This window comes from Vombatus ursinus, unplaced genomic scaffold, assembly GCF_900497805.2.
Source record: "Vombatus ursinus unplaced genomic scaffold, bare-nosed wombat genome assembly UNPS02014814.1, whole genome shotgun sequence".
NCBI classification, from domain to species: Eukaryota; Metazoa; Chordata; class Mammalia; order Diprotodontia; family Vombatidae; genus Vombatus; species Vombatus ursinus.
In genome coordinates, this window is record NW_020954592.1 from 9,639,904 (window position 1) to 9,652,817 (window position 12,914).

The 12,914-nt window shown below is 38.8% G+C and overlaps 1 long non-coding RNA gene across 1 annotated transcript; it reads right to left on the bottom strand.

Moving 5' to 3' along the window:
• Positions 1 to 481: 481 nt before the first annotated feature.
• LOC114022980 lies at positions 482 to 5,881 on the bottom strand. The gene is made up of 2 exons (XR_003566728.1): positions 5,454 to 5,881; positions 482 to 2,600 (listed from the first exon to the last, which is right to left on the bottom strand). It is a non-coding gene; the product is annotated as an uncharacterized LOC114022980 (long non-coding RNA).
• Between the last annotated feature and the right edge of the window lie 7,033 nt (positions 5,882 to 12,914).

Consider the following 12,914-nt stretch of genomic DNA (forward strand, 5'->3'; position numbering starts at 1 on the left):
TATAAGGTCCATCTTGTCTCCATTAAGGTGCTGAGATTCCTTAAGAACCTAGCCAATAGCTCATGAAATGTTCAGATTCCTTAAGAGTCTGGCCAATATGGCGGATCTTTAATAAACCTTGTCTCTGGCTGAAAAAAAGCTTGGGTCAAATTCATTCGGGCAGGACTTGCATGTTGTGATTTTGGGGTTCCAGCATCCCTAAACCTCTAGACCCCATCAGTTGGAAATGCAGGTCTGGCATTTAAGAAATAGTTAAGGACTGGAAAACTAAGTTTGGGAGTCAACTACATAAAAGTGAATTGAAACTGTGGGAGTGAATGAAATTGTTCAGGGAGAAAGTGTAGAGAGAGGAGAGAAGAAGAAAAAAAACAGGAGCATGGGGAAAACCAACATTAAGGGCTTAGGAAGATGAAGGGAGTGGCCCGGCGCTCCCAAAATGGCTTGGAGACGCAGTGAAAGAAAAGACACGGATCAGGCAGGATGCAAGCAAGCAGTCCGTTTAATGATCTGAGGGAAGGGTTTATAAAACCTTAAACCACAATTGCATGCCAAGAAGCTATCAGCCTCATTCCTTGTGACTTGGGTATGTTGTTGTTTTCTCAGGCTCTGTGCCTCCAATTCTAGGAACTCTTATCTACAAGTACATCATGTTTTCAGGGTCCTGGAGAGCCGTTACAGATGATTGTGAGCATATTCTCATGGGAACAGGCCTCAAATAAGTTCTGGCCTGGACCTAGAAACACACTCCATCTCAGCCCTCTACATCTCCCACTTTCTTTTGTTGTAGATGTAGATAATGGAGTTGAGTATTTACCCATTTTACACTGGTAGATATACAATGAAATTGTAAAGGAGCCAAAAAGAGAATAACAAGAACGATCAGACACAAAGGCAATAAGCCAATGGTATACAGATTCAAAAGGATTAACATTCTGAAACCACTTCCAGATCTCATCAGCTGTTTTTGTAGGATTCAACATCTCAATAGATGCTTTATCAATATCACCAGCTATCTGCTTCAATGCATCGATATCTAGAGCAATAACACCATTGTCCTAAACTCCATTTAAATGATTTTTTATATTAGTCCAATTATATTTGGAGCTTTTATAAGGTACAGGAGTAATGCATATAAAGTGAAATCTATAACCACATCTGAAAGTCATCTTGGTTTCCAGAATATCCAATTCATTTCCTATGGCTAAAATAGTTTGTCTTAGAGCATTGACTCTGTGATAAATATCATTATTAATTCTGTTTTGTATCTGTAGTGCCTTACTCACATTTGTTGATAGATCTTCCAAGTAATGACCTTGGTGAACCTGATTTTGTATAGAAGTTACAGATAATGCTAAAGAAGTAGATGAAGCGAGTAGAGATATAAGCATGTATATATTATATAAGAGATATAAGATGTAATTCCTAATACTATGCAACTAATACATCGTTTTTGTCTTGTCTTTAATATTAGTTGATGAAACGTGTGATCTGCTGATGAAGCAAACCATCCTGAAACATTTACAGGGGTTAAGGCAAATACAGGTCTTGTAATTATGATTACAACATCTTGACTTCTCACCATTTGCCCTATACACTCAGTAACAGTACAACTGAAACATGGCACGTTCCATATCCTACTCCATCCTTCTCCTGTTATATTGACAGTTACGTTACCCTCTCTTCCTGTCATAAATGCATAATTATTCCCTAAGCATGCCCATGATTGGGTTGTTTCTGTTTGATTGGTATGTACATGAGTTTGTGTATGGTTATAATCAGTCAAAAATGTTACATTATCTAAGGCAGCCATAGCTTTCCAAGTTTGTAGCTCAGGATCCCCTTTATTTGGGATCCATTCAGGTATTACCCAACCTCCATATGTAGTAGGAGACTCAGGATTTTAGCTAGTCCAACTCTGAGCAATTCACTATCACTATATATTTGTCTATAAGGAATCTGACAATAGATAAATGGTGGTAGCTGATGCATTCGACTACTCCAATGACTTATTATTATGACATAAGGGTGCTTTACTTCTTCTCAATGTTCCATTATGTTGCTCTTTCCCTAGAATTCCTAACATAGTTATGTTAAATGTTTGTGCTCCAGCCAAAACCCAAGAGTTCGGAACAAGATACACAGTTCTTGTAATCCATTGCAATGAGATGCAGGGTTTCACAGAAGTGTTTCTGGAAAAGCAAATCGGAGGATCACCTGCCAATCCTGTAAAATTAAACTTAACAGGTTTTGAACTGTTAATGTTCCTATTGATATCCAGTTGATTCCCAAAAGTACTTTGAGCCATTCCCAACCATGATTATTTCAGGTACTGTTTCTCCCCAGGTAACAATTCTCACCCAAGGCGGATTATGCATAAAAGCCCATCATTGTTCTATACTCTCCACAGTCTCGACAAGCTGTAACATGGTTAACATAATCAAGTTTTGTAGTAACTTCTTATTTGGTCATCTCAGGGTCGTTGGCATCTGGGTCGTCTCATCTTGTTGTGTGTGTCGTCCAATTTCATTTTGCTTAGTTGTTGAGACAGGTCTGATGTTCCTTTCTGGGACCCATAACTTTTCCTCTTGTTTCCCCATGTCCTGTGGAAATACAAGCATAACCTTGCCCCCATGTTAGCAATTTTGATGGGCCCTGCCACAGCCCAGTCTTTGGGTCTTTCCATAGAACCATTCCTAAGTTAGAATCATGGAAGTGACGTTTTTCATTATTGAATTGTTTATAGGCAGGTGTCAACCCTTGACTATCAAGCGTCAAAAAATTAACAGTATATAAGACCAAAGCAATTCTATGATGTATTCGCCTATCCTCAATTCCCCCTTTCTTTTGTTTAGTCAAAAGGGTTTTAATATCTCTATGGCAGCATTCTACAATTGCTTGGCCTGTAGGATTATAAGGTATATCAGTCTTATGCTTGACCCAGATTGGTTTTACTGTTTTCCATTGAATAGGGTCTGCTGTTTTTAAAGATGGCTGTTCAGCAGCAGCCCCTGATAAAAATGTGTGTGTGTATCAGTTCTAATGACTACATGCATTCGTTCTAAAACATCTTGGCCCCATAAACAAAGGGGTAATGATGCAAGAATGCATGGCTTAATTCTTCCTGACCTCCCTTCACATTCCCAAGTTAACCATTGTGAACTTCTTTCTGGTTAAGATATAGAACCTATAACCCACATTGTAGTATCACTAGTTCGAAGAGGCCATGTGGGAGGCCATTGTGATTGACTAATGATAGATTTATCAGCTCCTGTATCTTTAATAACTTCAAAGGTTTTTTCCTTCTATTTTAAGTTTCATAACCGGCCTCTGACTTTGTACTTGCTGCAACCAAAAAATGTGAGGAGTATCTTCTCGCCCCTCACTTGTGGGTATGGGAGTCTTTTGTTTCTTTATGTCTTTCGGTACCTCACCTTAATCAAGCTGAATAAGAGTAGCGGTCCCGATACGATCTCTCCTGAGTATCTTATGTTCATGAGGAAGAGCAACATAAAGAACTATATCAGTAACCTTTTGATACGGGAGAAAGAGCTGAGGGACTACATTAAGATCAGAAAATGCCATTGAAGGTGAGTTCAATAGTAGGGAAATAAACCCCTGAGGGATAGTTAGCGATTGGGTTAAAGGACCGTAAGGATGACTCATGTCACTAGTTATGGAAGTTGAAATGTCAGAATACAAAGGTATTGACTTCATAGTTATTATTCTTGGTGTTCCTGCCCATGATATGGTTGACTTATTGTTCGAGGGGGCAGTAAAGTCATAGCCCCTGTTGTTGCCTGGGCCCGGGGTTGGCCCCTTTGGGAGCTTCCCGAACTCCTGCGTTTGGAGTTCCAATGAAATCTTTTGTTATATTGTGGACACGGAGTTCTTGGCCTCACAGATGTTGGTCCAGGGGGAGGCGTTTTTATGTTCCTACATTGTGCCTTGAGGTGACCAAATTTACCACACCCATAACATTTTCTATTTCTTGTGTCTTGGTGTAAATTCATTTTTCTTATTTCACTTGTCAATTCATTTATATAATAAGTCTGAGATCCTACTTTAGAACATTTTCTAATTGTCTCATCTATTGAAGTGTCTTTTGTTATTCCTGCAAATGCTCTCTTGCAGTCAGCATTAGCATTTTCACGTGCCACACGTTGGATTATTATTTTTGATGCGGTGCTGTCCCCAATAGCACGAATAACTGCTGTAGTAAGGCGATCCAAATAATCAGGGAAAGTTTCTATGGGTCCTTGCAAAATTTTAGTAAGTGAAGCACCTTTATCTTCCTTTCCTGGCAATGAATTCCAGGCTTTAGGACACACTGTAGAACTTGCTGATAAGGATGCAGAGGATATCCTAATTGATTGCCTAGCAGAGTATAGTTTCCTGATCCTGATAACTGTTCATAACGAAACATTGACATCCCTGTTCTCATTATCTCTAGCTTGCATTTTGCATTGATAATGGTATTCCGACTGCCATAATAAGTATTCACCTTGTTCCAAACACATTTTAGTTATACTGGCTCAATTATGTGGCGTTAAAGCTGTTCTAGAAATACTATCCAATAAAGTTTGTACATATGGGGATAGTGGCCCATAAGTGGTGGCTGCACTTCTTAATTCTTTAATCAACTTAAGATCTAAAGAAGCATATTCTCTGATAGGATCATTTGGGTCATTAGGATTAGGGGTCTCAAGGACTGAAAAAAATCCTACATGACCTATGAATTCAGTCATGTCTTCACCTTTCTGGCTAGCTTGTTGGAATGCCCTTTCTAGTACTGATTTAGGCTTATTTTTTAGTTTTGTTGACAAAGAAGTTTGCCAGTAAGAGGGACACTGAGAAAAACATGGACTTGATACCTCAGGGGGAGCCAAAGGATTATTAAACCCTTCTACTGTGTAAGTAGGATCTGTTTCCCTTTCTATATTTGCTTTATCACTTTCTTGTTCCAATTCCTCTATCTGTGTGCCCTGATCAAAGGTTCGAACCTGTCCTGTCTCAGTGGGTGATAGCATGCAAAGTTTAATAGCATTAAACAAGGAGAAAGTGAAACTAGGATATTTTCAGGGCCTGCAGTTTGATAATATTCATCCACCTGTTCTCCTACTATTTTCCATTTTTTTATATCTACAGTTCCTTCTTTAGGGAACCAGGGAGAACAAATGTAAATTACAGACAAAAATTCCTTCATTTGTTTCGTGTTGCAGTAAAGACCTCTCTCTTTCATAAGTTGTTGTAATACTCTAACGTAAGTATGCTCATCTCTTTCTTTTATTTGTAATTGTCCCATTTTGTTGTTCCTTACTAGTCAGAGCTAAGCTCTGAAACACAGCTTTACTCCCCGTTAAGCCTGATACTTGCTGAGCTACGCTGTGCCTGTATGAATGCTCGGGAGAAAATGAAAGTGCTGCCGAAGTAGCTCTTCCGAGCCTTCCCCTTACCTTGTGCGTTAGCGCGGAGCTCCTTTCTCAAGGGGGCTGCTTTCTCCGAAGGACCAGTCTGTTCCCGGGCTTCAGTCAGGTCCCTGTTCGGGCGCCAAGTGAAGGGAGTGGCCCGCGCTCCCAAAATGGCTCGGAGACGCAGTGAAAGAAAAGACACGGGTCAGGCGGGATGCAAGCAAGCAGTCCGTTTAATGATCTGAGGGAAAGGTTTATAAAACCTTAAACCACAATTACGTGCCAAGAAGCTATCAGCCTTGTTCTTGTGCCTTGGGTTATGTTGTTTTCTCAGGCTCTGTGCCTCCAATTATAGGAACTCTTATCTACAAGTACATCATGGTTTCAGGGTGCTGGAGAGCCGTTACAGATGATTGTGAGCATATTCTCAGGGGAACAGGCCTCACATAAGTTCTGGCCTGGACCTAGGAACACACTCCATCTCAGCCCTCTACAGAAAGACAAAGAGGAGTCAGTGACACAGAGACAGTGCAAAAGCAGATAAGAGAGAAAGCATGAGGGTTCTCAAATCAAAGACTGTCCAGAAAGGAATAGTCAACAGGAAGAATATTTCTGAGATGTCAAGTAGGATAAATACTGAAAAAAGGCCTCTGGTTTTGGTGAGTGGAAAGATGACTTTGAGATGACTTTGAGGTTACTTTCTAGAGAGTAGATTCAGGAGATTGGTGAGAAAGAAAACCCTAGATGCCAGGGGTTTGAAAAGAGAGACAGTGGAGAGAAAGGGAGGCATTGGGTATAGACAACTTTCTCCAGAATTTTGGCTGTGATAGGACAGTAACTGTATTTATGGATTCATAGATTTAGACTTGGAAGAAATGCATTCACCTAGCTCTTATTTAGTCATTTCATAACTCCTCTTGTGGTTTTCTTGACAAAGATACTGGAGGGGTTTGCCATTTCCTTCTCCAGCTCATTTTACAAATGAGGAAATTGAAGCAAATAGGGCTGTGACTTGCTCCAGGGTCATACAGCTAGTGTGTGTTATGTGTCTGAAGCTGAATTTGAACTCAGGTTCTCCTGACTCCAGGGCCGGTGTTCTATCCACTGCACCACCTAGCTGCTTCTAGTTTGTTTTTTTTTCCTTTTTGATAGACAGTGGGGTTAAGTGACTTGCGCAGGGTCACACAGCTAGTAAGTGTCAAGTGTCTGAGGCCAGATTTGAACTTAGTTCCTCCTGACTCCAGGGACAGTGCTCTATCTACTGCGTCACCTAGCTGCCCCTACATCTTTCTAAAAATGTTAATAAATAAAAATTCCCAGTGACTACTCCCTAAAGGGAAAAGTAGCTTTCAAAAGTATTTTATATTTTTACATTTGTAATACTTCAAAGAGTACTAGTTAATAACAGCATGTCTTACAAGTTTTAAATGTATTAATCATGCATTTAAGGTAAGAGGCAACCTGGTACAGTGGTTAGACATCAAGTCTTAAGTAAAGAAAACTTGGATTCCAGCCATGCCTCTGACACCTACTGGCTGTGTCACTTCCATGGAGTAACCAGAGGCAGCTAGGTGGTGTAGTGGTTAGGGTCAGAAGAACTTGAGTTCCCATTTAGTCTCAGACACTTACTAAGCTGTGTGTTCCTGAGCAAGTCATTTAACCTCTGTTTATCTCAGTTTCCTAAACTGAAAAATTGGGATAAAATTGTGATAGCACCCACTTCCCAATGTTGTTGTGACAATCAAAAGAGTTACTATTTGTAAAGTACTTTGCAAAGTGCCTGGCATACAGTAGGCACTTAATAAATGCTTGTTTCCTTCCTCCTTTCCTTCCTACTTAATTTCTCAGTATCCTAGGCAGCTCTCTAAGATTATATGAGTTGCTTACCTGCTTTAGTTACCTAATAGTTTAGGAGTTCCCTAAACTATTGAAAGCACAGATCAGGAAGGAAAAAGCAAAGGAATTTCAAGTATGGCATTAGTCTACCATAAATTCTTACAATAGCTATCACCCTGCTGTAAACTTACTACTTTACCTTCCTTCACACAACTTCCAAAATGGAAGGTGATTTGTGGCATTTGATTTATTGTTACATAGGGAGGTTATTACCATGGTTTGAAAGAACATATTTTATGACATGCAATTTATTCTTCTATGTGTCATCCTTGAAGAAGAGCAATCACAGTAATGTTGACCAAGCTCTTCCTGTATCTAAGACTAAGGTCTTAGAGTTTGCATATACTCATGCCAAATAAAACATACTTTATCCTTCAATAAATATATCAGGAAATGGAATTTTTTAATAAGAAAAGTAATTTTTTTCTGTATTTGTCAGATTATAGAAGCAAAATTCCTGCCCATTGGAAATCAGAGAATTAGTGGCTTGCTCTGTCTTTCCAGATGAAAAATTCAATTGTAATTTGCTTTGATACTTGAGTGAATTACATATGGGTAAGTTTTATTTTGATTTCAGTTAAATGGATAATACGATTTTAGCTAGAGGTAAATAAATGTATTTTATTTTTAATAGTTTAAATTTCCTATTGGTTTTGAAAATTTTAAATGAGCTAAGCCTATATAGGGTCATAATAAGAATAGGATTTAGACCTGAGATTTCATTGGTGTGAGACACTATTGAACAGCACTACCATAGGAACATGGTATAAGGGACTATCTTATCACGAAACTCTACCCATAAAGATCAGCCCTTTCTCTGCAATATAGTCTTTTTTTTTCCTTAATAGTATTTTTTCCAATTACGTGTAAAGATAGTTTTCAACATTCATTTTTATAAGATTTAGAGTTCAAAATTTTTCTCTCTCCCTCCTTTCCTTCCCCACTCCCCAAGACAACAAGCAAACTGATATAGGTTATGCATGTATAATCATGTTAAACATATTTCCACATTAGTCATATTGTGAAAGAATCAAAACAAAAGGGAAAAACCATGAGAAAGAAAAAAACCCCCAAAAAAGTGAAAATAATATGCTTCACTCTGCATCCAAACTCCATAGTTCTTTAAGTGGATGTGGATAGCATTTTCTATCATGAGTATTTTGGAATTGTCTTGGATTGTTGTATTGCTGAGAAGAGCTAAGTCTATCATAGTTGATCATCACACAGCGTTGCTGTTATCTGCAATTCAGTCTTAAGAGGATTGCCCAGGAGAGTGAGAGAATGACTTGCTCAGTCACATAGCCATTATACGTGTCAGAGGCCTGACTTGAAGCCAGCTCTCCATCCACTGGGCCAGAGCTGCTTTTCATAAGAGTTGTTGTTGTTGTTGTTGTTGTTCAGTCATTTTTCAGTCACGTACGACTCTTCATGACCCCATTTAGAGTTTTTTTGGCAAAGATACTGGAGTGGTTTGTCATTTCTTTCTCCAGCTCATTTTATAGATGAGGAGACTGAAGCAAATGGGGTTAAGTGACTTACCCAAATACAAGGTAGCAGATCTGTCCTGGCCTGATTGTGCCAATTGTAGGGTGGCAGACTATCCTGAGGGACAGTTCTACCTCTGAGAAAATACCAAGATACTGAAGAAAGAGGAGCAGTCCATGATAGCATAGAAGGAAATAGATCTTATTCAGGGGAGCTTACTCTCTACCAAGCCAACCCTAGGTCAGGCCAGATATTATCTAGAAAAAGAACAAAGAAGGCAGAGTACCAGGGATGACCCAGGGCGACATGAAAGTTTTCCCAGATAGAGCTGCTTTTTGCTGTTTTAAATTTACCATGATACACATGGTCATGTTTCCACACTCTTATTCCTACTGTACATCTGGGTCACACAGCTAGAAAGTGTCTAAGGCCAGATTTGAACTCAATGAGTCTTCCTGACTCCAAACTTGGCACTCTATGCACTATGGCACCCCCAGCTGCCTTTTATATAAAAGGTAGTCCCTTTAAAAACAAAGAACAAATGTATCTCATATTTAAAGATGTTTGCTACAGAGAGCAAATGTATGAGGACCTAAATCAATCAGCAAACTTAAACTGTAGCTTCAAAGGACTCAAAATTAAGCCTAAGGGAGGGCTGTGAAATTTCCTTCTGATTGGACAATAATAGTCAAGAGGACTTGTACTACAGACAAGAATCTGCATTGTGTTATCAGTGCTCAAATTACTGATCAATTAATCAGTCAAAAAGCATTTATTGTGCCACATAATGTCTTCCAGTCAGCCATATTCAAATATAGAGTCCCACATGAAGAGTAAACACCATAGGGAACTAGGAGAACGGTTTCCTCAGCATTGATCATTATTTTCAGTTTTCTGTGTTGTTCTCTTTGGTGGAAATGTACCAAACACTGCCCTGCTCCAAGCAAAGTGGATTAGTCTTGCTTTTGTCAAGCTTCCTCATTGGAAGTTTTCCAGTCTCCCAGTTTTTCTCTTTCTAGTACATATCAGTGCATATACCCTACCCTAAGACCTGGTTGGGTGCTCACATCATGAGTCTGGAATGAGAGCCATTTCATTTGCACCCAGAGTTTTCTTATGAAATTCCATTTGTTTATCTAGGCTACTAAAGGAGGAAGACCAGTCCATTGCATTATTCCATAGAACACATAATGAGGCCAAGTAACACAGATAGGTTGTCAGTTAAGAAACATGCTAGCTGATGCCTGGGGCAGAGATTCTCAGATACCATCCTGCAAACCCAGGGTTACCCAGAGCTCTGTCAGGTGTGGCTATAATCTCTTCTCCCTTGTAGTTTCTGCCAACCTACACAGAAGAGAAAGGTGGAACTCTGACAAAATGAAACTAAGAACGTGGGGAGAGTCATTTAGGAAGCTAAATGTTACTCACCAGTGTGTGGTTGAGATAAGCAGATAATCACTTATAGGTTTACCTCGTTTTTTTGTGATCTGATTTATTGAGCTTCACAGATATTATATTTTTTATAAATTGAAGGTTTGTGACAACCCTGTGTCAAGCAAGTCTATCAGCACCACTTTTCCAACAGTATGTGCTCACATCATGTCTTTGTGTCATATTTTGATAATTCTAGCAATATTTAAAACTTTTTCATTATTATCATATCTGTCATGGTGATCGGTGATTTTGAAGTTACTATTGTAAATGTTTTGGTGTACTCTGAACTACATTCATATAAGACAATAAACTTAATCTATAAATGTTGCGTGTGTTCTGACTGTTTCACCAACTGTCCCTGCTTCCCTCTCTTCTTGTGTTCCTTTAGACACAACAATATTGAAATTAAGTCAATTAATAACCCTACAATGACCTTTAAGTGTTCAAGTGAAAGAGTCAATCATTATCGTCTTATTTTAAGAAATTGCCACAGCCACCCCAGCCTTCAGCAACCACCACCCTGATCAGTCATCAGCCATCAACATCAGGGCAAGACCCTCCACCAGCAAAAAGATTACCACTTGCTGAAGGCTCAGATGATGGTGAGCATTGTTTTTTAGCAATGAAGTATTTTTAACTAAGACATGTACGTTGGTTTTTTAAAAACATACTATTGCACACTTATTAAACTCAATATGGTGTAAATATAACTTTTATGTGCACTGGGAAACCAGAAAATTCATCTGACTCAATTTATTGCAAAATTCCCTTTATTGTGGTGTTCTGGAACCAAACCTGCAATATCTCTGAGGTATGCCTGTATAGACAAAAGTTAGGGGGTGGGACTGTAAATTCAAGAGCCCTGAGAATGTTGTTTAGACCTGAGAATTTCGATACCAAATTAGTTATGTAAAATCAGAGAATATATAAAAACTGACTAGGGTTCTCACAATCATGGAAAAATCCTAGTGAAGCCTCTTACAAGGCAAATGGCTTCAGGATGAGTTGAGAAGTTGTACTCTCCTCAGGCTTGGATAGAGAACCAAATTGGGTAATGATAGAAGTGTTCAGAAGGTTTTAAAAGTTGTCATGAGGGAGATTAGACTTGTTCTACTTAGACTTAGTCCTTTCTAGCTTCTTCCATAGAGGCACTGTGGTGCAGTGGTTAGAGTGTTGGACTGCAAATCAGAAAAGGCTGTATTCAAGTTCTGATCTTTATTAATTATATGACCATTTGTTTGGTCTTTGATGACTCAACATGAGTATAAATAGCCATTGTTTCTGTTTTGGGCAGAAACTCTGAGGGTCTTCCCCTCCCAGACTGATTTTTTTTTTTTGACTAGGTAAAAGAGGCCATTTTTTGCCTCATTTCTTACATATCCTTAATCATTGAATGGTTGTTGCCTTAGACAAAATGAGACCTGGGAAAGACCTCAGCTTAGAAAGGCCAAAGTCTCCTACTGCATCCAGGGCCATCTCCAGACATCCTGATATAGCTTGCCATTGGACCCAGAAGACTCTAGGGGACAGAGTGTGGCTGGTGACTTTGCACAGCCCTGTCTCTTGTAAGTCAAGTCATCACACTCCTGATCACATGGTGCTCTTAAAGAACTAAGGGCAAACAACAACAATATGACCATTTAGCTTCTCTGAGCCTCAGATTCCTCACCTGTAAAATCAGGAATCATATTATTATTACATGTATTAGTTTGCTTATGTATTTGTTTGCTAATAGAGCTTTTGTGAGGTTTCAATGAGATTATATAAAGTGATTCCCAAATTTTAAAAGGCTATACAAATATTAGCTATTTTAATTCAGTCTCCAATCCATCCTTCCCTCCAAAATGTGGCTCAATTTCATCTTTCCAAAGTTATTTAATATGTTCTCCTTCCATACTTTCTACCTTCTAAACAAAGTGACAACCAGCTATTCCCTGAACTCATCATTTCCTTTTCCCGTGCCTTCACACAAGTTATCCCCTATGCCTGGAATACAATTTTTTATCAATGATGTCTCTCAGAATCCTTATTCTCATTAATGGCTTCTTGAGGTATCACATTTTCCTTGAAGTCTTCCCCAATCTCTCAAATTATTAATGCTGTATCCTTTATCAAGTTACTTTATATTTACTTGTTTGCATATATGTTGTTTCCTCCCCAAAAGAATGTAGGCTCCTTGAAGACAGGGACTATTTCTTTAAGTGTCTGTATCCCCAACACCTAGTTCACTTGATTTGTACATAATAGGTGCTTAATTAATGTTTATCAAATTTAATTTAATTAGTTCTGGAAGCCAAAACTGGAAGTGATAAATTGACAGCTGAAGAGAAGCAGATTTAAGTTTGATATGCATTACATCTCATCTATCACTACAGGCTCTGGGCTTACAAGGATTGAATTCAGCTCTCTCTGGATCTCCCCCAAAAAGATGAAAAGGAAAAGCTCTACAAATGATACTCTTCTATAGGGGCAACAAAAAGTGGTGGCTCTAGTGTCCAATGGCTTAAGCCAAACAAATTATTCATAACGCCCAGAATATAACTTTAATTTTTCCAATGAGGTTATCAAAGGGCATGTCCCATGTTCTTTCTCCACAAGAAGTTACAAAGTTCCAAACAAAGGCTGAACTTCTATAATATTATCAGGTTGATCAGTGAACTCACTTGAGCAATCCCCTAAAAGAAATAAATC